The following is a 22500-nucleotide window of genomic DNA, read 5'->3' on the forward strand; positions in this document are numbered from 1 at the left end:
CTCTGTCTCATTGTCTGTCTGTCTGTCTCTCTGTTCTCTGTCTCATTGTCTGTCTGTCTCTCTCTCTCTCTGCTCTCTGTCTCATTGTCTGTCTGTCTGTCTGTCTGTCTCTCTCTCTGTCCTCTGTCTCATTGTCTGCCTGTCTGTCTATCTCTCTCTCTCTCTCTGTTCTCTGTCTCATTGTCTGTCTGTCTGTCTCTCTCTCTGTTCTCTGTCTCATTGTCTGTCTGTCTGTCTCTCTCTCTGTTCTCTGTCTCATTGTCTGTCTGTCTCTCTCTCTCTGTTCTCTGTCTCATTGTCTCTCTCTCTCTGTTCTCTGTCTCATTGTCTCTCTCTCTCTCTCTCTGCCCTCTGTCTCATTGTCTGCCTGTGTCTCTCTCTCTGCCCTCTTTCTCATTGTCTGTCTGTCTGTCTCTCTCTGCCCTCTGTCTCATTGTCTGTCTGTCTCTCTCTCTCTGTTCTCTGTCTCATTGTCTGCCTGTGTCTCTCTCTCTGTTCTCTGTCTCATTGTCTGCCTGTCTGTCTGTCTCTCTGTTCTCTGTCTCATTGTCTGCCTGTCTGTCTCTCTCTCTCTCTCTGTTCTCTGTCTCATTGTCTGTCTGTCTCTCTCTCTCTGTTCTCTGTCTCATTGTCTGTCTGTCTCTCTCTCTGTTCTCTGTTCTCTGTCTCATTGTCTGCCTGTCTGTCTGTCTCTCTCTCTGTTCTCTGTCTCATTGTCTGCCTGTCTGCCTCTCTCTCTGTTCTCTGTCTCATTGTCTGCCTGTCTGTCTGTCTGTCTGTTCTCTGTCTCATTGTCTGTCTCTCTCTCTCTCTCTCTCTGTTCTCTGTCTCATTGTCTGCCTGTCTTTCTGTTCTCTGTCTCATTGTCTGCCTGTCTCTCTCTGTTCTCTGTCTCATTGTCTGCCTGTCTCTCTCTCTGTTCTCTGTCTCATTGTCTGTCTGTCTCTCTCTCTGTCCTCTGTCTCATTGTCTGTCTGTCTCGCTCTCAGTCCCCTCCCTCTCTCTGTCTCTGTCTCTGGTCTCTGTCTCCTCCCCCCTCTCTCTGTCTCTGTCTGTCTGTCTCTCTCTGCCTTTCATTTTCATTCTCTTTTTTCTTCTACCTCTTCACCCCCCTGTCTCTCTTCTTTCTACCACTCTCCACGCTCGCTCGCTCTCTTTCTCTCTGTCTCTGTCTGTCACTTTCTTTCTCTTTCTTTTCCTCTACCTCTCCACCCCCTCCTCTCTCACTTTTTTCTACCACTCCCCATGCTCCCTCTCTCTTTCCTAATACATTGCCAGATCCCACAGAACACCCCCACCTTCCCAGTTCCCAGCCTCATCCACTCCACTCCCCTATCTGTCTGTTTCATAAGCCGTAAACAAGTCAGTACTCATGGCTGATTTAATCAAGCTGTTCCATTCATTGCTGCAATGTGCAGTGTCAGCTGAGGTGATACACGCTTCAGCTGGCCTCATAAAGTCAGCGGCAAGGTTGTTTTTGTGGTTTTAAAACCATGGGCTGTGTTCACGTCCATCGATAATGTTCGCGTGCATAGGACTGACAGCTCAACGAAATGTTATAGTGTTGAAAGTAAACAGACATGTGTATACATCCGTGCCAACATTCAACAGTGACAGTTTGAATATTTCTTCTCTCTCTCTCTCTCTCTCTCTCTCTCTCTCTCTCTCTCTCTCTCTCTCTGTCTGTCTTCCCGTTCTCTCGCTCGTTCGCTTTCTGTTGGTGTGCTCTACTTTGGTTTCGCGCGCGCGCGCGCGCGCGCGCGTGTGTGTGTGTGTGTGTGTGTGTGGCGTGCGTGCATGCGTGCGTGCGTGTGTGGCGTGCGTGCATGCGTGCGTGCGTGTGTGTTGTGTGTCTATGTCTCTGTGTGTGTTTTGTGTATATGCGAGCGTCAGTGTGTGCGCGCGCGTGCTTTTGCTCGAGTGCACATGCATGTCTATTTGTATGTACCGCGTTAGAGAGAGAGAGAGAGAGAGAGAGAGAGAGAGAGAGAGAGACAGACAGACAGACAGACAGACAGACTTTTGTTGAGACAGAGACATACAAAGAGAGAGAGAGAGTATTAATTTTCAATTAATAACATTTATTAGCACCGCGATATGACTAAGTGAGATATGAACAGATGTTCAAACGAGTCTTAGCAGCAGACCTGATGGATGAGAAAGGTGAAGGCTTTGTGGACAGCAACCTTCCCTCTTCCACACCACACCCACACCCCTCCCACTGTGCACCCACACCCCTCCCACTGTACAGCCTGACCAGGGCCCTGGGGTCTGTGTTGCGGTCAGGCATCTGCTCACCACTGACCCTTCTTCTTCTTTTTGTTTTGAATAAATCCAGTCAGGTGTGGTGTAGCGTATATTGATCAGTCGCCACGCTGTGACGTTGCCTCTTTGAAACTGAAACGACGCAAAACGTGAAGGTTGTCGACCTGTTTGCTGTAGGATTGCTTTTCCACTCAGCCCAGATGCTGTTTCCACAACCTTCACTGGGTTCGTGTAGTAACCCTTCGACCTGGCGTTCTGTGTGTAAACACAGGTGTGTCATAAATCAAATGGTTATTTTTTTTCCGATTCAACACGGCGTGGTGATGGATGATTGTCTGTTGGTCAGTTGCTGGGATTTCTTGTTCAAGGCGTTTTACACACACACACACACACACACACACACACACACACACACACACACACACACACACAAGGTTTAGAGCTAAGAACACAAGATCGATGGGGTTGTGTTGGTGTTGATGGAGGAAGAGAAATCGAAGCTGGTTTGAACAAATCTTTATTCAGAAAACACATTTTACATGTACATATAAACAACACAGAGCAAGAAGAAGCTGTTGCATAAAATGACAGTTACTGATTTCAAAGTTTCTTTCTTTGAGCAGCAGTGGAAATCAAAGTTCAAAGTCGAAATATCAGTTAAGGAAAAGCGGAAGCAAAGGAGGGATGACACATACTCCTTTTATCATAAACACGTAAAGCAATAATTCCCATCAGAAATTCTCCGCTTCACATGAACTTGAAATGATTGGCTGATCCCTCTCATCACCTTGAAACGGAACATTTTATTTATGCAACGACATTTTTTTTTTTTCATTCTCCCCGACGTGTTCACAGTGGCGGCGCAGGACGGGATGCAGTTAGCACAGACTGACTGCAGTGACGTGTGACCCATCGACCCACGTGCTGTCTGTAGACAGGTGTGTCAACTCAGGTGTGGCGGGGTTCTCGCTATTCCACCTCCAGGAGGAGGGGTGGACCCCATGTGTGCAGATGGTGAGGTAAGTACAGACCTTAATGCAGGTGCTGCTGACCTGCTGAGGTTCAACACGTGCTGGCCATGTGTTGAGAAAGTGGTGGTTTTTCTTGCTGTTCTGTCAGGAGTTTAAGGTTTAAGCGACGTCTAGAGTCTGTGTTAGGATAGAGGGATTGGGTGGGCGTTTTTTGTGTTTTTTCTTGTGTGTGTGTGGAGGGAGACGGTGGGGGGTGTATGTGGATGTGAGGGGTGGGTGGATGAGTGTGGGTGTGGTTACATGTATGCCTGATTATGTGTGTAAATTAATGTGTGTGTGTGTGTGTGTGTGTGTGTGTGTGTGTGTGTGTGTGTGTGCGCGCGCGCGCCCATAAGCAAAGCTAAGGGATAGGTAGATACGTAATGTCCAAATGGCGAGAAGCTGACCAAACAGTGTACGGCGATTCGAAAGGGGGAAACCATCTGTGACGAAAACGTTGGCAGCATGGCGAAATATGTAATATGGCACAGGTGGTGTTGAAGTGTTAAGGCCAGAATGACCAATGCGGGTGCCATGTACTGCTTCAAAGAGAGGGAAGGAACACAGAGAGAGAGAGAGAGAGAGATTCCAGCTGGTTTAATGTTCATAAGTCATTAGACTCCTAACATTGCCAATAATAACAGACGGTATTCAAGTACATTGCTACTTTGCTTGGACTCTGAATCATACAATGAGAGAGAGAGAGACAGAGACAGAGAGAGAGAGAATGTTCCCTGCTTTTATTTGTAGTCGTTCGAGGTAGCCTATAATGCGTGAGGAAAGCACAGTTTCATGTATGTGTTTGTCATGTGTCTGTCAGACGAACAAAAGACTGTGTCTTTCTCCAGCTGTGTGACAAACGCACGGACATTATAACACCATCACCCCTGGAGTGTTAGATTTTGGAACGAAAATAATCATAAACTGAAACTGGTCTGTGTGTGTGTGTGTGTGTGTGTGTGTGTATGATGCTTTCTCCCCCCCCCCCCCCACTCCTATCTGTGTGCCCCACACCGTGTCTTGTTTCCTTCCAACCCGCTGTCCCCTCTCACCCCTCTCACCCCTCTCACACCCCTCTCATCCCTCTCAACCCTCACCCCTCTCACCCTCACCCCTCTCACCCCCCTCACCCCTCTCACCCTCACCCCTCTCACCCCTCTCACCCCTCTCACCCTCACCCCTCTCACCCCCCTCACCCCTCTCACACCCCTCTCACACCCCTCTCACCCCTCTCACCCTCACCCCTCTCACCCTCACCCCTCTCACCCCTCTCACCCTCACCCCTCTCACCCCTCTCACCATCACCCCTCTCACCCCTCTCACCCTCACCCCTCTCACCCCTCTCAACCAAAAATAAGCGTGCACAGATTTTCAGACTTGGATAAGGGAAACCCTAAGTTGCCTCTCTCTGCTTGTGTCTCACTGTCTCTCAAACTTTATCTGTCTCTGTCAGTCTTTATGTCTCTGTCAGTCGGTCTGTCTCTGTCAGTCTTTATGTCTCTGTCAGTCTTTATGTCTCTGTCAGTCAGTCTGTCTCTGTCAGTCAGTATGTCTCTGTCAGTCTTTATGTCTCTGTCAGTCAGTCTGTCTCTGTCAGTCTTTATAAGCGTGCACAGATTTTCAGACTTTGATAAGGGAAACCCTAAGTTGCCTCTCTCTGCTTGTGTCTCACTGTCTCTCAAACTTTATCTGTCTCTGTCAGTCGGTCTGTCTCTGTCAGTCTTTATGTCTCTGTCAGTCAGTCTTTATGTCTCTGTCAGTCTTTATGTCTCTGTCAGTCAGTCTGTCTCTGTCAGTCTTTATGTCTCTGTCAGTCCTTATGTCTCTGTCAGTCTTTATGTCTCTGTCAGTCTTTATGTCTCTGTCAGTCAGTATGTCTCTGTCAGTCTTTATGTCTCTGTCAGTCTTTATGTCTCTGTCAGTCAGTATGTCTCTGTCAGTCAGTCTGTCTCTGTCAGTCTTTATGTCTCTGTCAGTCTTTATGTCTCTGTCAGTCTTTATGTCTCTGTCAGTCGGTCTGTCTCTGTCAGTCTTTATGTCTCTGTCAGTTTTTATGTCTCTGTCAGTCAGTCTGTCTCTGTCAGTCTTTATGTCTCTGTCAGTCTTTATGTCTCTGTCAGTCAGTCTGTCTCTGTCAGTCAGTCTGTCTCTGTCATTCTTCATGTCTCTGTCAGTCAGTCTGTCTCTGTCAGTCAGTCTGTCTCTGTCAGTCAGTATGTCTCTGTCAGTCTTTATGTCTCTGTCAGTCAGTCTGTCTCTGTCAGTCAGTCTGTCTCTGTCAGTCAGTATGTCTCTGTCAGTCTTTATGTCTCTGTCAGTCAGTCTGTCTCTGTCAGTCAGTCTGTCTCTGTCAGTCAGTATGTCTCTGTCATTCTTCATGTCTCTGTCAGTCAGTCTATCTCTGTCAGTCAGTCTGTCTCTGTCAGTCAGTATGTCTCTGTCAGTCAGTATGTCTCTGTCAGTCAGTCTGTCTCTGTCAGTCAGTATGTCTCTGTCATTCTTTATGTCTCTGTCTGTCCCTCGCTCTCCTTGTCTGTGTCCCAGTTGTTGAAACCAGTTGTGAATATTGTGCGAAGTTACGAAAAAGAAGCAAGCAAGCAAGCAAACAAACAGACAGACAGACAGACAGACAGACAGTTGCAAAATAACTTTTCCTCGTGTTACCCTCCGTCCCCATATCTGTCCCTGTCTCACTGTCTCTGTTGCTCTCTTTTTGTTGATTTTTCTCCTCTACTCCCTCCTCTCTCTACCCCCCCACCCCCCTCTATCTGTCTCTCTCTGTCTCTGTATGTTTCTCTCTCCCCGATCCTGTAAGTGAAGACGCCAAGGCTGATTTGTCACACTGTGTTGTTTTCCTCCCATTGCAACACGACGAGCTGTCAGCAGGGATATACAGTGCACAGCTGGCATCAACATGAGTCACGGTTGTAGTTGTTTTTTTTTCAAGGCGGACAGTGCAACACACACACACATAGCCACCACACACAGAGACACAGAGACACAAACACAGACACAGACTGACAGAGAGACAGACGTACGGACAGACAGACAGACAGACACACGCACACAGAGATCCACACACACACACACACACACACACACACATACACACACACGGACACACAGCCAGACAGATACGTTCTCACACATACACACAAACGCACGCGCGAACAATCGTACACGTACACACATAGAGACACAGACACACACACAGACACACAAACATGCACGCACGCACTCACGCGCGCGTACACATTCACACAGACAGACAGGCATACATGCATACACAGACACGTGCACAGACACAGACAAATACACAGACACACACAGACATACAAACACGCACGCACACACACACACACACACACACACACACACACACACACACACACACACACACACAGACATACACGCACACACACACACACACACACACACACACACACACACACACACACACACACAGGCATAAACACGCACACACACACACACACACACACACACACACACACACCCCTCTATTTTCTCGTCCAATGTCACTTTTTAGTGAAGAAACATGAAACAGACGAACGAACACAAACTGACAGACACATAGAGAGAGTGAGAGAGAGAAGTGAGGTAGACAGACAGACAGAGAGAAAGAGAGACAGACATCTATTTAACCCATTTAATACCGATCGTTACCGAGCAGGTCAACCTTTCGCTGCGTCATCTAAGAGCTATCACACTTCACAAGGTGTTGAAATGTCGATTAAATTAAGTGTTGCTAAAATGTCCAGTTACCTCTACAGAAAAAGAAAGAAGGTAAAAGCAAAACTATTGTGCATGACTCGATGTCAGAATGTTTTCTCCCAGTACCTGCATAGAGGGAACAAATATCTGAGAATAAAGAAATTCACGTTTGCTGTGGAGACAACGGCTTGATACGAGTCGTGTTATATGTGTTGAAGAAAATGTAAACGCTGACTTGATGCGTGCTGGGCTGAAGAGTTTCTTTTGCTCTTCCAAAGCAGAACTATAATAAATTCTTCTTTTTTCTTAAAAAAAAAAAAAAATCTGATATCAAGAGTTGAGTAGATATACGACAAACAAAAGCAAATAATGACACCAATATTGACCCCCTTTAAAAAAAAGAAGAAAAAAAAGAAGAAAGATTGATTGCATCACATATTTCATCTTCGTTTTCTGTTTTTAAGTATAATTTAAAGAAATGAATCATATACTTTTCTCATTACCACCACCTTAGGCCTAGATTCATCTAGCAATATTTATGTTATATTTATATTACTTTAATCATGGACTTATTTATCAGTTTAATTGTTTGTTTATTTTGCATGTTTGTTATTTTGTTATGGGCTTGCTGACAGTAGAAGCTTAGCACTTGCGCTAAGCACTTCACCCCCTGTGTATAAATTTAGTTTTTAAACCATTATTTTTGTTTGTACTGGGTGAGTAAGAAAAGATGTATGTGTCTAATTACAGTTTCAGTGCCGCCATTGGGCTCATGAAACAAACTCCTTGCGTTACGTTACGTTGCCTTTTGTGTCCGCGATGGCACAGCGGTAGGTCTTGTCTGTCTGTCCAGGGTCGCTTTCTCTCCCGATATCAAGTTAAGGTATCGACTATCGATCTGTGACCGTGGCGTCCTGGTCAGTGGGAGAGATGTGGGGTCAGATAGTGATCGATCTATCGATCGGTACACGTCTGTTGGTCTTGTCATTTTGGCGGGGCGTTGTCATAGAGCGGGGCTTGGCCAGGGGAGACCAAAAAAAGGCTTCTTTTGTGAGTGCGGTTCTGTGGTTTGTTGGGTTGTTAGTCTCTGTTATGTATGTCTCTATAATTACCGTCTGTGTGTTTGTCTGCTTGTCTATGTCGCTCTCTCACGCGCTCAGTTCCCTCCTCCCTCTCTTTCTTCCCCCGCCTCCATCTCTCTCTCTCTCTCTCTCTGTGATTAATTTATGTTCAAGTCAGTAAGGATATTGTTTTCTTTTTTCTCCTCAGATGATGTGTATTCATTCTATTTTCATCGTAGTCTCACATTGTGTGAATAATGTATGGTGTTTCCTTTATGTCAACGTTTCTGAGTAACATGAATATCATGTATGCATGTGCTTACGAGTAAGTGTGTGTGATCCCTCTGGAGGTATTGTGATTCCCCCCTCGATTATGTGTTGGGTTTGATGATTTTTTTTCTTCCATTTCTTTATTGTAATATCTTTTTTTCAGTGCTTTTGTACTTTTCTTTTTGCCGAATGACTGGGTGAAAAAAAGAAAGAAAAAGAAGCTTTCGTGCTTTAAATGAAATTTCGTTTCGTTTCGTTTCGTTTCCTCTCTCTCTCTCGCATTCTTTCCCCTCCATCTGTCCCGCATCTCTTTCCCCTCCATCTGTCCCGCATCTCTTTCCCTCACATGTTCTCTGTCTCGCCCCCCTCCCCTTTCTGTCTGTCTGTGTCTGTACATCATCTGGATGTAAGTGTCCTTCTGTCTCTTATCTAGCGTGCTGTCTGTATCCCTCCCTCTCTCCGTCCCACTCACTGTCTGTATCCCTCCCTCTCTCCGTCCCACTCACTATCTGTATCCCTCCCTCTCTCCGTCCCACTCACTGTCTGTATCCCTCCCTCTCTCCGTCCCACTCACTATCTGTATCCCTCCCTCTCTCCGTCCCACTCACTATCTGTATCCCTCCCTCTCTCCGTCCCACTCACTATCTGTATCCCTCCCTGTCTCCGTCCCACTCACTATCTGTATCCCTCCCTCTCTCCGTCCCACTCACTATCTGTATCCCTCCCTCTCTCCGTCCCACTCACTATCTGTATCCCTCCCTCTCTCCGTCCCACTCACTATCTGTATCCCTCCCTCTCTCCGTCCCACTCACTATCTGTATCCCTCCCTCTCTCCGTCCCACTCACTATCTGTATCCCTCCCTCTCTCCGTCCCACTCACTATCTGTATCCCTCCCTCTCTCCGTCCCACTCACTATCTGTATCCCTCCCTCTCTCCGTCCCACTCACTGTCTGTATCCCTCCCTCTCTCCGTCCCACTCACTATCTGTATCCCTCCCTCTCTCCGTCCCACTCACTATCTGTATCCCTCCCTGTCTCCGTCCCACTCACTATCTGTATCCCTCCCTCTCTCCGTCCCACTCACTGTCTGTATCCCTCCCTGTCTCCGTCCCACTCACTATCTGTATCCCTCCCTCTCTCCGTCCCACTCACTATCTGTATCCCTCCCTCTCTCCGTCCCACTCACTGTCTGTATCCCTCCCTCTCTCCGTCCCACTCACTATCTGTATCCCTCCCTCTCTCCGTCCCACTCACTATCTGTATCTCTCCCTCTCTCCGTCCCACTCACTATCTGTATCCCTCCCTCTCTCCGTCCCACTCACTATCGCGCTCTGTCTTTCCCTGTGTCTCTCTCACCCTCCCTCTCTTTCTTTCCCCGTCTCTACTCTCTCTCTCTCTCTCTCTCTCCCTCTCTTTCTTTCTCACTCTCTTTCTCTCTCCCTCTCTCCCGCTCTCTCACTCTTTCTCTCTTCCTCTCTCCCTTTCCTTCTCTCTCACTCTCCTTCTCTCTCACTCTTTTTCTTTCTCACTCTCTCTGTCACTCTCTTTCTCTCTCCCTCTCTCCCGCTCTCTCACTCTTTCTCTCTTCCTCTCTCCCTTTCCGTCTCTCTCACTCTCCTTCTCTCTTACTCCTTTTCTCTGTCACTCTCTTTCTCTCTCCCTCTCTCCCGCTCTCTCACTCTTTCTCTCTTCCTCTCTCCCTTTCCGTCTCTCTCACTCTCCTTCTCTCTTACTCCTTTTCTCTCTCACTCTCTTTCTCTCTCCCTCTCTCCCGCTCTCTCACTCTTTCTCTCTTCCTCTCTCCCTTTCCTTCTCTCTCACTCTCCTTCTCTCTCTCACTCTTTTTCTCTCTCCATCTCTTTCTCTCTCTCCCCTCCTTTCTCACTTTTTTCTTTTCCCATCCTTTTGTCTGTCTGTGTACATCGTCCGCCTGTCGGTCTGTCTGTCTATCCGTCCGTCTGTCTGTCTGTCCGTCCGTCCGTCTGTCTGTCTGTCTGTCCGTCTGTCTGTCTGTCTGTCTGTCCGTCTGTCGGTCTCTGCCTCTGGTTGTCTTTCTCTCACTTTCTCACGCTCTCTCTCTCCCCCCTCCCCCATCTCTGTCTGTATCTGGCTGTCTTTCTCTCTGTTTCTTTCACTTTCTCTCTGTCTTTCTCTCTGTTTCTTTCACTTTCTCTCTGTCTCTCTCTGTCTTTTTCTCTGTCTCTTTCACTTTCTCTCTGTCTCTCTTTCTCTCTGTTTCTTTCACTTTCTCTCTGTCTCTGTCTTTCTCTCTGTTTCTTTCACTTTCTCTCTGTCTTTCTCTCTGTCTCTTTCACTTTCTCTCTGTCTCTTTCACTTTCTCTCTGTCTCTGTCTTTCTCTCTGTCTCTTTCACTTTCTCTCTGTCTCTTTCACTTTCTCTCTGTCTCTGTCTTTCTCTCTGTCTCTTTCACTTTCTCTCTGTCTCTGTCTTTCTCTCTGTTTCTTTCACTTTCTCTCTGTCTTTCTCTCTGTCTCTTTCACTTTCTCTCTGTCTCTCTTTCTCTCTGTCTCTTTCACTTTCTCTCTGTCTTTCTCTCTGTCTCTTTCACTTTCTCTCTGTCTCTCTTTCTCTCTGTCTCTTTCACTTTCTCTCTGTCTCTGTCTTTCTCTCTGTCTCTTCCACTTTCTCTCTGTCTCTGTCTGTCTTTTTCTCTGTCTCTTTCACTTTCTCTCTGTCTCTTTCACTTTCTCTCTGTCTCTTTCACTTTCTCTCTGTCTCTTCCACTTTCTCTCTGTCTCTTCCACTTTCTCTCTGTCTCTTTCACTTTCTCACGCTCTCTCTCTCCACCCCTCTCTCTTTCTTACTCCCACCTGTCTCTCATTTTCTTTGTACTGTTACTGGTGTTAGTGTTCCTCTGCTCCTGTTCGTTTGGTTATGTGTGTGTGTGTGTGTGTGTGTGTGTGTGTGTGTGTGTGTGTGTGTGTGTGTTTCTGATTCTGAGTAGCGTTTAAGGATTTTCTTATATCCATGGTTTCTTGAAAAGTTTCTTTTTAAGCATTTGTGTTTTCTATTTTTCTTTTATAATCTTGATCCGAGTGGAAAAAAAACACAAACAAAAACACAAAGAAAAGAAAACAAAAAATCCGTTTTTTTTCCTGTTTATTTTTTTTCGTTTTTTCTCCTTCTGCCATCCAGTTTGCCCTTTTTTATTTTTGTTTCTGGCGGGTTTTTTTTCTTTTTCTTTCTTTCTTTTCTATTCTTCCATCCTTCCTTCCTTTCTTTCTGTATCGTTTCTATTCTTTCTCTATCTTTTCTTTCTGTTATTTCTTTCTCTCTGTTCTTTCTTTTTTTCTCTTTTTCTCGTTCATTTATTCTGTTTGCACTTTACCCTTCCTTCATTCCTTCCTTTCCGTTTCTGTCACTTTATATATATATATATATATATATATATATATATATATATATATATATATATAGTGTGTGTGTGTGTGTGTGTGTGTGGAGAGAGACGTGGTGAAGGCGGGATGTAACCAGCTGTGCACTGCCCGCACGCCATGTGAAGGAAGGCATATATTTTTTTCAATGGGCTGCAAATTGAAACAAGTTCTGGAAGAAAGAAAGAAAAAAAACCCACCCAAAACAAACAAACAAACAAAGAAAATATTTATTAAAAAAAAAAAAAAAACCCGCTAAAAATTGCACCCCCGTTCCCATCCCATTCCTTTCACCACCTTTGTGGGGTGGGGGTGGGGGTGCGGAGAGAGATTGGAACTCGAACCCTTCCCTCATCCCTCTTCCCAGACCACCGTCCCCCTTCCCTCCCCCACCCCATCACCCCCACTCCCCCACGAGGAACATTAAAATTGCGTCCGGGGTGAATTGAATGTGCAGAGGAAAAAACCCCAAAAAAAACCCCCAAAACCAAAAAACAATCAAAGAAACGAAACAAAACAGAAAAAAAAGAATGAGTTCATAAATCGACGAGAAAAATAAAAAAAGCAAGAAAGAAGGTTGGAAGCTGGAATAAACAGAAACAAAAAATATAGACAGAAACCCTTGAGTGTTGCTTCGAAGCCTTGAAAAGATGAAAATTGCAGCCAACTGGATAGAGAGAGATTGTGGGACAGGGAAAAAAAAACTTAAAGAAGAAAAAAAAGAAGACTTCTTGGAGAGAGAGAGAGACAGATAGACAGAGGGAGGTGGGGGGAGGGTAAGCTGAAATAACAAACAAACAGAGAGAGAGAGAGAGGGGGGGGGGGATAAGCTGAAATAACAAACAAACAAACAACAAAAACCCAAACTAACAAACAAAACGAGAAATATATTGCGAGGAAAAAGAGAGTCCAAAGTGAAGCGGTCAGATTGAAGGGAAAGAAAACAAAGGACTTCCAAGCGGAGCAGAGCAAAACTAGCGTGTGATTTCAGCCACCCCCACATCCCCCCCCAACTCATCCTCTCCCCCCCCCCCCAACTCATCCTCTCCCCCCCCACCCCCACACCCCTTGTGAAGAGGAAGATTGCAGTGAACTGGATAATGCACTGAGAAGGCAGAAAACAAACAGAACAAAGAAACAACTAATAAAAACAAAATAAGCAAAACAAATAAAGAAACAAACAAAGAAAGAACAAAACCAGACTATAGGGAAAAAAAGAAAGTGAATTAGACAGAAAAAAAAGAAGCAAAAAACACTGCAAATTTCGAGTGTCATTCAAAGATGTAAAGTTGAAAATTGCTGCAGAGTATACAAAACAAGGCGTAAAGAAAGAAGAAAAAGCTTTCTCTCTCTCTCTCTCTCTCTCTCTCTCTCTCTCTCTCACACACACACACACACACACACACACACACACACACATGCACGCACGCGCGCGCGCGCTCACAGAGAAGAAAATATAGTCGTCCCACCAAAAAGAAAAAGAAAGATGTACACATACATGTATATGCTTCAGTTCATTCTTATGGAACATAGGCCGTCTGATAGGATGAAAGGTAGATATGTAGATAATTAGGTAGGTGGGTTTAGGTAGGTAGCTAGGTAGATGGGTTTGGGTAGGTAGTTTGGTAGATAGGTTGGTGGATTTGGGGAGGTAGGTAGGTAGGTAGGTGGGTTTAGTTAGTTGGGTAGGTAAGTAGGTAGGTAGGAAGATAGGTAGTTCGGTCGGTAGGTAGGTAGGTAAGTAGGTAGGTATCTTACTTAAGCGAAAAGAGCGAACAAAGGAACTGGAGAAGAAAGGGACGAGGATAAAAAACGAAAGCAGAGAGAAAGAAAGAAAGAACTCCTAGGCAACATAGGTCTTGTCGATCGATCGATAGATAGACGGACAGGCAAACACACACACACGCAGACATACATACATACAGATAGACAGACAAACAGACATACAAGCAGGCAGGCAGACAGGCAGACAGACAAGCAAACAGACAGACGGACGGTACGGACACGGACAGACTGGCAAACAGACAGACAGACAGACAGACAGACGGACAGACACACAGACATGTATCTCACTGAACCCTCTGAACTCCCGAAGATGGGGCGGGGCAGGGCAGGGCAGGGGCGGGTGAGGGGGGGCAGGGCAGGGGGGTGAGGGGGGGGGGCAGGGCAGGGGTCATATCAGGGAGGACAGATTACTGGACCACGGCAACATCCATTCCTCCAACGCACGCAGTCCTCCGGATGCTGTCACCACCTGTGCCCATATCTTTCCGGTGCTGCGGTTGGTTTCCTCTCTCTCTCTCTTTCTCTCTCTCTCTCCACAGAACTGTGAATGTTGGCCTAGCGCCTAATAACCTCCAAATCTCAGGAGGGCCAGGGGGGATCACTCGTTGGTCAGAACCCCACCTCCACCCCTACCTCCTCACACACACACACACACACACACACACACACACACACCTCTTGACCAAGTCAGTTTAGTTGTGAACCTGCCAGAAAGTGAACGTTGTCGCCGGCATCGCCCTCGGGTTCAGCGAGTTTCGTTAAACGAGGCATCCACAGGTGGCGGCCACTTGAGAGATGAGTTTTAATGGGCTGATTATGATGGCTTGTGCTCTGAAGGTCGTGCTGTTCAGTGCTGGGGGTGGGGGTGGGTGGGTTGGGGGGGGGGGGGGGGCGGCGGTTGGTGTTGTTCCAGGGGAGTGGAATCAGTCCTGAGGTGGCGACCCTTCCAGAAGGATGTGTGTGTGTGTGTGTGTGTGTGTGTGTGTGTGTGTGTGTTTTCAAAAGGAAAAAGGGGGGAGGGTGATCGATGAGGGAGAGCGAGGTAGTGTCAGGGGTGTGGGAGGGGGGGTGTGGGAGGGGGTGGGGGCGTGAGGGTGTTGACTGATGGGGAAATTGGTAGGCAGGGGGGAAACAAGCCGACAATAAACAAGCAGAGTGAGCACGTTGAGAGTAATAGCACAGGATGAACACTCAACGCACAAGTAAGCAGACAGTAAAGCGACCAAGCAAGGTGAGGTTCGTCCGTCGGGATCGACGAGAACCATCTAGTCATCCTGGGGGTGGGTGGGATGGGCTCTGTGGGTGCGCAGATGACTGGTCAGGCCAATCCGCGCCCGGAAGGTTCTGACGCAGTGTGGACAGGGGATGGTGGCGGCTGTCGGGGACTTGCTGGCACTGCTTTTCCTGGCCTGTCTGCGTTGCTCTGCTGCAGCGATTCTGTTGGCCTCACAGGATTTGGCGCCTTTGTGGACAGCTGAACGCCACTTTGGTCTGTCCATTGCATTCAGCTCCCATGTGTCGTGGCTGATGTTGAAGGCCTTCAGAGAAGCTTTCAGAGTGTCTTTGAAGCGCTTCTTTTGGCCTCCATGGGAGCGCTTGCCATGTTGGAGTTCGCCGTACAGCAGTTTCTTGGGGAGCCGGTGGTCTGGCATGCGAACTACATGGCCTGCCCAGCGCAGCTGGGCCTGCATCAAGATGGTGTAGATGCTGGGCAAGTTTGCACGAGTGAGCACCTCTGTGTCAGGGATCTTCTCTTGCCACTTTATGCCGAGAAGTTTTCTGAGGCTGGTGGTGTGGAAGTGGTTCAGCGTTTTGGCGTGGCGTTTGTAGACCGTCCATGATTCACATCCATAGAGCAGTGTGGTGAGAACTATGGCCTTGTATACTTTGAGCTTCGTCTCCGGGGTGATGCCTCTCCTGTTCCAAACGTTCTTGTGGAGTCTGCCGAAGGTAGCGCTGGCTTTGGCGAGTCTGGCATTCACCTCGTCGTCGATGACAACTGTGCGAGAGAGTGTACTGCCCAGGTATGTGAACTTGTCCACCGCGTTCAGTCGTTGCCCGTTGATGAAGATGTTTGGTTCAACGTAAGGCTTTCCTGGAGCTGGCTGGTGCATCACCTCAGTCTTCTTTGTGCTGATTGTGAGGCCAAAGTTGTCACAGGCAGCAGAGAACTTGTCGACACTGTGTTGCATGTCAGCTTCGGAGGCAGCGTTGACAGCGCAGTCATCAGCAAACAGGAAGTCGTTGACGGTGTCTGTCCTCACCTTGGTTTTTGCTTGAAGCCTCCTGAGGTTGAAGAGTGAGCCATCTGTGCGGTACCTGATGCCAGTGCCTACGTCAGCGTCTCTGAAGGCATCTGTCAGCATGGCTGAAAACATGAGACTGAACAGGGTGGGGGCAAGAACACACCCTTGCTTGACTCCGTTGGAGACAGGGAATGGTTCTGAAGTCTCTCCGTTGTCTTGGACTCGGGCCAGCATCCCATCGTGTAGTTGCCGTATGATGGTGATGAACTTTCTGGGACATCCGTACTTCGCCATGATTCTCCAAAGGCCATCTCTGCTGACAGTATCGAAGGCCTTGGTCAGATCGACGTACGTGGAGTAAAGGTCGGCGTTCTGTTCCTGACACTTCTCCTGGAGCTGCCTGGCAGCAAACACCATGTCGATAGTCCCGCGTTCTTTCCGGAAGCCACACTGGCTCTCTGGTAGGAGACCTTGCTCAAGGTGCGCTTTGAGACGGTTGAGTAGCACTCTGGCCAGAGTCTTGTCTGCGACGGACAGCAGGGATATTCCACGATGGTTGTCACAGGCCTGACGATTTCATTTGCGCTTGTACAGGTGTATGATGGAAGCGTCTTTGAAGTCCTGTGGAACTGCCTCATGCTGCCAGATGAGCTGGAACAGCTGATGAAGCTTCTCAGTCAGCGCCATACCACCTTCTTTGTAGACCTCAGCTGGAATGGAGTCTGAGCCAGGGGCTTTCAATCAAGGTAGCAGCACTGAGGAAGCAAGCTGGGGTGAAACGTGCCCTGATAACAGTGACTTGCAAGAGGAAGAGTGGAGCAGCAGCGATCAGCGAAGTGCAAACAATGTAAGTGATCATCTGTCAGCAAAACAGGCTGTCAGCACGGCACGTGGGGAGGCTTCAGTCACCACCTGTTTCCTCATCACTACTACTGTCCGGGGGTATGATCCAGGGAAAAAAGGCACACACACACACACACACACACGCACACACGCACGCACGCACGCACACACACATTCACACACACACGCACGCACGCACACACGCACACACACACACATACACACACACACGCACACACATACACGCACACACATACGCACACATGCACGCACACACACGCACGCACGCACACACACGCGCGCACACACACACACGCGCACACACACACACACACACGGTACACACACACACACACACACACACACACAGAGGGCGGGAGAGAGAGTGAGAGAGAGGGGGGGAAGGCACACACACACACACACACACACACACACACACACACACACACACACACACACACACACACACACACACACACACATTTTGCAAAATTGGAGAGGTGTCCGATGATCATAAAATTATGCATACAAGAGTAATGCGTATTTCCTGCATTACACCCCTCTCCCCGCCATCACCCCCACACACGCTGGCGTGCATACACACACACACACACATACAAACACACACACACATACACACAAGACACACATACACACACACACACACACACACACACACACACACACGACAGAGGGAGAGAGAGAACAAGAACAAGAATAAAATTTTCCGGCCCCTAGAAACAAAAAGAACAATGTAGAATGCCTATCAAGGAAAAACGAAAACATGAAACAAGCCATGCATGCAAGAAAGTGGAATTTCCTAAACCTACAGATTTTCATTCAGTTATTTTCACAACTGACAGCCAGTACAGAGGGCATTACTCATCTATATTACCTACGAAATTATTTCGAATTTTCAGTGCATAAAAGATATAAATTCCTAGGTTCCTAGTTTTAAGCATGCTGTCACATTTTAGCAATTGTGGTAGAGACTGTATGCTACAATAGTCCAGGTATTTCTCTCTAATTTCGGAATACAAAGGACAAACACAAATTACATGTTCCTCATCCTCCGTGACCGCACATAAGCTGCAAAGTTTACCCTGATTATTGTTGAAAAGTGATTTCAAAGTAGCTCCTTTAAGAGGTAATAGTCCCAAGCGTAATTTGACAATATAGTCTCTAAAACATTTTATGTTCACAAAATCAAAGTGTCTTTCATTTTCAAAGGTAAATTTAAATGTTCTATAGTAATTATACATATTTTTCTGCATTACGGAGCTTTCCCGTTCTTAGAGACAGAGAGAGAAAATACATACACAGACACAGACAGACAGACAGACAGACAGACAGACACACACACACACACACACACACACACACACACACACATACACACACACACACACACACACACACACACACACACAGAGTTTATCTCAGTCACGTTATTTTTGTTGTTGTTGTTGTTGTTTGTTTTTTGGATGGGGAAGGGAGGGAGAGAGATGGGTGTGTTTTCACTATTCAGAATCACTTCCACAGCCTGTGATTGATCAGTGAAGCATACGTTTTTCTCATTGTGCCCCCAAATGAACAGCTGGCAACACCAAACGACTGCTGCATGCCACAAATAGCCCACAGACCAGGAAATGAATGGGATATTAATTTGACGTGGTTTGCATGCTCTTCTGACTGTGTCCGTGTGTGTGTGTGTGTGTGTGTGTGTGTGTGTGTGTGTGTGTGTGTGTGTTTCTTTCCCTCCCCCCCTCTCTCTCTCTCTCTCTCTCTCTCTCTCTCTCTCTCTCTCTCGTGTGTGTGTCTGTGTGTGTGATGTGTGTGTGTGTGTGTGTGTGTGTGTGTGTGTGTGTGTGTGTGTGTATATCTCTGCCCCTGTCTGTATCTGCCTCTGTCTGTTTCTGGATCTGTCTCTGTCTTTTTCTGTGTGTCTGTGTGTGTCTCTGTCTCCCTCTGTCTCTGTCTGTCTCTGTCTATGTCCGTCTGTCGGTCTGTATTTGTCTCTTTGTCTCTCTCTCTCTCACCCCTTCATGAGGGACCATGGCCTGTATTGAATACAACATCCGTATCCGTATTCCTCTCTCTCTCTAACTCTCATTCACTCTCTCTCTCTCTCTCTTCTCTTTCTCTCTCTCTCTCTCTCTCTCTCTCTCTCTCTCTCTCTCTCTCACAGTCCCCGATATTGCTCCAAATGATACCCACTCCCTGCCACAATAAATCAGACCAACATGCACATGTTCAACAACACCCATCACCACCTGCTGTGCCGCTGACCAGGAAGCAACACAAGAATTGAAGTAATTCACATATTTTGTGCCATCTCTCTCAGTCTCTCTGTCTCCATCAGTCTGCATGTCAGTCTGTCTCTCTACCTCTCTCAGTCTGTCTCTCTACCTCTCTCATTCTGTCTCTCTGCCTCTCTCAGTCTGTCTCTCTCTCGCTCTCACCCCCCACCCCAGCTCTCCACCTCTCACACTCGCCTGTCGCCTGCTCCATCTCTTCTCACCCAGTAAACCCTTCAATCTGAACGCACTAAACTCAAGTGTATGTGTTGAAAACCAGCGCTGAATTAATCAAGCTATGCCCTCAGCGTTCACATCATTCGTCTCTCTCTCTCTCTCTCTCTCTCTCTCTCTCTCTGTCTGTCGGTCGGTCTGTTGGTCTGTCTCTGTCACTGTCTGTCCTTCTCTCCCCCCTCTCTTTCTCCCTCCCACTTTCTCTTCTCTCACTTTCATTCTCTCCCCCCTCCCCCCTGTCTCTCTTTCCCTTTTCTCCCCCCTATCTCCATCTTTCTCCCTCCCTCCCCACCCTCTTTCTCTGTCTCTCTTTCCCCATCTTTCTCTCTCTCTCTCTCTTTCTCTCCTCCCTTTCTCTTTCCCCACTATCTCCACCCCTATCTCTCCCTCTCTGCTGTCTTCCTTCTCTCTCTCTCTCTTTCTGTCTCTCTCTCTTCCTCCTCTCCCTCCTCTCTCTCTCTGTGCCCTGAGGTCTCAGCTCTTGTCTTCATGCCGGTGGCTGACAAACAGTGGGACTGGTGATGCAGATTGTATCAAAACAAGACCTGCATCTGTGTGATCCCAGCTCAGATCAGAAGCAAACCGCGTGAGCTCTTGTCAACTCTTGTCGGCTCAGCACCATATGAACTGAACCCCCCCCCCCCCCACACACACACACCCCTCTACCCCCGTCAGTCTGTCTATCTGTCTGTCTGTTTGTCTGTCTGTCTCTTCTGAAGAAAACGAAATCCACATTTCGTTTTGTTGTCGTGTCGTGGATAGAACTGATCGAACCCAAGTATCATCGAAACCCATGTCTCTTCAGGCTTAATTTACTTTTTTTTAAACCGTTAAAGGTTAAAGGTCCCTTTCGGCCATCGGGGCTGTGACGTCATATCTACTGTGTCCAACTGGGAGGCAAAATTGCACTGGCTCTTGGTGCTGCAGCCTTGAGGGCTAGTTGTCCTTTGGGAACCATCCCAACGCCGACTGTCCTAAAACCCTCTCGGCCGAGAGAGTGGGGATGTAACTTGGGCAAGACACTGTCCACTGTAATCAAATTCTAGCACAGGTCGTCCCGATCTTTCTGTCCCAGCAGCTGCCTCCTCTGCTGTTCTGATGGTGGTAGTTGGACACGACTGACCATCATACTGTGTCCAAGGCTCGGCATAGGAAGGCGGGAACCAGCCTTCTCCTTCCGCCGTGTTAACCTTCCCCGACTGAAGTCAGGTAGCCATTGACACCTGGTGGAGTGAGAAAGATGGGAGTAAAGTGCCTTTCTTCAGGGACACGACACCAGGCCGAAACGGGGCCTCGAACCCTGGTCACTGGTGAACACTGAATCAGAAGTCCAACGTCTAACCGTTACCACGGTACTCCTAATTACTTGCGGCATCTAAGAATGAAAATATCTCTTCTGACGTAGCACCATTTGTCACGTGCAAAACTTCGAGGCGACTGTGCAAATTAGTGCGCCTTAAGTTTTTGGATGCATTCATGTGTTTTGTTTGTTGCTTACATTAAATTTTGTTTAGAAGCTACATTTGTGGCAGAACCTTATTTGGTCCAGATTGAAATGTGCTTTTATGTATTATTTTATGTTTGGTTGATCGGAACCAGTTAACAAAATGGGAGTTAATCACATTCACTTTTACTTGATAATCTCATCTCTACAGTAGCTGCCCTTCTCTGAGAACGAATTAGTTTCCAAAAGCATTGGATATTAGCTCAGCTTAATTAAGCTGGCCAGACTTGTTCCTGAAATTGACTTGTCACGGTGTTGGACACGTCCGGAACGTCCTTGGTTTGCCGCTCCTTGTATGTCGCGTGCCCTTTGACCGCACTGTTGAAGTAAGATGATTATCGTTGTGTCAAATTACAACGTTTTTTTTTTTTTTGTATTTTGTCTAATTCGTTCTAAGAAAAGGGCAGCTACTGTAGAGAATATTAAGTAAAAGTGAATGTGATTAACCTCCATGTTGTTAACTGGTTCTGAACAATCACAGCATAGAACTGATAGTACACAAATTCACATTTCAAACAGGACCAAATAAGGCCATGCCACATAACCGTTCCACTATCAGTTCAAAGAGACTGTAATACTAGATCTATTCAGACAGGCGCTATGGCCGAATCTGAATAAAACATTCGCGTTCGCATTCATTCTTTCTCTCTCTCTCTCTCTCTCTCTCCCTCTGTCTCTCTCTTTCTCTCCTCTCTCCATCCCCCCCACCTCCTCTCCCCTCTGTCTGTCACATGTTTTCGCTCTGCCAGCTGCTGTTCAGTTGTATATCCACTACCATCTCGTTAATCAGAGAGCAAGGTGTATTAAACATGTTCCTTTCCACATGATCAGCTTCTTAAAAGCACCTGCGATATCGTATATCAGGATAGCTTTGAAATCATTAATCTGACATATTTCATTTTGGGATCTCCCTCTCCTTCTCTCGGTTCCCCCCCCCTCTCTCTCTCTCTCAGTGTGTGTGTGTGTGTGTGTGTGTGTGTGTGTGTGTGTGTGTGTGTGTGTGTGTGTGTGTGTGTTTTCTTTTTAATCGTTTTTCCCCATACATCTTATTGTCACCACGCGCATGACTTTACTCAGTATAGTGTAGTGTAGACCATGTTCACATCAGTGCTTATCAATTATCCTTGAAAAGAAAGATCTTTTGTCTTCTCTCTCTCTGTCTCTGTCTCTATCTCTCTCCTTTCTGTGAGGGTGTCTATGAACGTCTGTGAATCAGAAATCGACTTCATGCTCATTTGTCCTAGATACCAACAGGTTAGAAAACAGTTTATTCTTCAAAAAATTTGCAACCATCCATCGATGTTCAGATTTGCGTGAAATACTCATTGAAAGTCGCAATCTACATGAATAATGCATTCCAGTTAAGATCGTGCTACGAGGATGGATGATGAAATTCAAAACCTTTGACATGCAATATTCGCTGTTTTCTTTCGTCTGATTTTCATCCCTAACCCACTGTTCCCTTTGACATGGGCAAATGGTCCAGTTCAGTGAACTATTTGTCTTGTCTTGTCTTGTCTTGTCTCTCTCTCTCCCTCTCACTCACTCACTTGTTTCTTTCTTTCTGTCTTTCTGTCTTTGTTTCTTTTCTTTCTTCCCTTCACTGTTATCAACCCCAACCCCTTTCCTTTGCGCCACACACATCTTCTCATCTATCGTTTCAATCAGGTTCATCATAGCTTTCCGTGTGCTTCGTGCCGGATTCCTATTTCACACCATCTTCCGCTGCTGTAATCGGTCTTGTTTCTGTTCATTTGGAATCTTCTCATTGCGCTGCATGAAAAAATATAAGCTGTATGCTGATTCCCTTTCTGCATGGATCAAGATTTTGATAGCTGCCTGCCCCTATCCTCTCTCT

The sequence above is a fragment of the Babylonia areolata genome, chromosome 8 (genome assembly GCF_041734735.1).
Source record: "Babylonia areolata isolate BAREFJ2019XMU chromosome 8, ASM4173473v1, whole genome shotgun sequence".
Classification (NCBI taxonomy): domain Eukaryota; kingdom Metazoa; phylum Mollusca; class Gastropoda; order Neogastropoda; family Buccinidae; genus Babylonia; species Babylonia areolata.